The 1830-nt window shown below is 36.8% G+C and overlaps 1 protein-coding gene across 2 annotated transcripts in view; it reads left to right on the top strand.

Moving 5' to 3' along the window:
- RABEP1 (rabaptin, RAB GTPase binding effector protein 1) overlaps nt 1-1830 on the top strand; it is a 140545-nt gene that overhangs the window by 111417 nt on the left and 27298 nt on the right. The gene's annotated exons all lie outside the window — the stretch shown is intronic.

Below are 1830 nucleotides of genomic sequence, written 5' to 3'. Positions count from 1 at the left end.
TTGTATTCTTGGTGTTTACTTCATGCACTATTTGTGAAATTCAATCATGATACATGTAGAGTACTTGTTGTTGTTAGGTGCCATCTAGTCAGTTCCCTCTAATAGTTGACTTATATACAACAGAATGAAACACTGTCCGGTTCTGCGCCATCCTCACAATTGTTCCCATGCTTGCGTTTGTTGTTGTAGCCAATGAGGGTCTCCTTCAGGATCTTTTTTTTTTTTTTTTTTTTAATTCATTTTCATTGTTGTATAGTTGTAACCATTTTATGGATATCCCATAGTTAATCCATTTTTATGTTGATGGACATATGTCCAGTTCTTGCCAATTATGAATAATGCTACTCTGAACATTTCTGTACAGGGCTTGGTATATGTGTTTCTGTTGGAATGCCGGAGTCGTCAAAAGGATGGTATGTGTTTGTTGAGTTTTAGTAAATAATGCCAAAAATTTTGACAAAATGTTTGTACCAGGTAGGTTACACTCCCACCAGCAATATAAGACAAGTCCTGTGGATCCACAGTCTTACCAAACTTTCTTCTGTCAGTTATGTTTGTTATAGCTATTTTATAGATTTGTAATGGTATTTCATTGGAGCTTTGTTTGCTGTATTTGGATGACCATTGAGATCATTTAACATTTTTCCTCATGTTTACTGGCGATTTGCCTACAAGTGTGTGTGTGCACCTGTATTTTTCCTGCTCAAATCTTATGCTCATTTTTCTATGTGGATGAATGATTTATTTTTTCATATTGAGTTGTTAGGTCTTTATACACTCTTGTTAAAACATTTTTTAAGAACATTTTATTGTGCTTTAGGTAAAAGTTTACATAGCAAATTAGATTTTCAATCAGTATTTCAAACACAAATTGCTTTGTGACATTGGTTGTAATCCCTGCAATGTGTTAGCCTTTTCCTTTAATCCTGGGTTTCCCGATTATTCTATACATCTATCTGATTTCCATGCCTGGTTTTTTGTATTTGATTTTGGGCAAATGTTGCCTGTTTGGTCTTGTATAGTTGATTTTGCTCAGGACACATTCCTGATGGATCTTATTATTTATTTTGTAGGCTTGTCTATTGTTTGACTGAGAGGTGACCTCCAGAGTGTCTTGAGTTCTAAGTTAAAAAGTTGTCTTAGGGCAGTAATCTTGGAGGTTCCTTCAGTGTCTTTCAGATCAGTAAGTCTGTTGTTTTTTGTTTGTTGGTTTTTAATAACAATTTTGTTCTACATGGTACTGGTCAGCATGGATGGGAGTGGTAGCCAGGCACCATCTAGTTTTATTTTTTGTTAGAAGAGATTGTGGTTCATGTGGGCTGTTAGTCCTTTGAATTAATTGTTTCCTTGAGTTTTTGCATTTCTTCATTCTCCCTTGTTCCAGGCAGGAAGAAACCAAGAGTTGCTCTTAGATGGCTGTTCACAAGCTTTTAAGACTCAAACACTACTCACCAGACTAGGATGTAAAACATTATTTTTATGATCTGTGTTTAGTCAAAGGTGGTGCTGTGTGCTAGGCATTGGACTGCTAACTGCAAGGTCTGCAGTTCAAATCCACTAGCTGCTCTGTGAGAGAAAGATGAGACTGTTCTTAAAAGATTGACTTTTTTGTTCACCCTACCTAGAGTTGCTGTGAGTCAGAACTGACACAGTGCCAGTGAGTTCTTAGTATTGTTTAGCGATTAACCTAGATGTTCCCTGAGACTCTGGCTCTTAGCCTTTAAGTTCAGAAGTTTAGTTCTGGTGTCTTAAGTAGTTTTTATAATTGTTGTTGTTGTTAAGTGCCGTCGAGTCGGTTCCGACCCATAGCGACCCTGTACAGGGTTTCCA

The sequence above is a fragment of the Chrysochloris asiatica genome, unplaced genomic scaffold (assembly GCF_000296735.1).
Source record: "Chrysochloris asiatica unplaced genomic scaffold, ChrAsi1.0 scaffold00054, whole genome shotgun sequence".
In the NCBI taxonomy this organism is placed as follows: domain Eukaryota; kingdom Metazoa; phylum Chordata; class Mammalia; order Afrosoricida; family Chrysochloridae; genus Chrysochloris; species Chrysochloris asiatica.
This window is presented reverse-complemented; position numbering and strand designations above follow the sequence as displayed.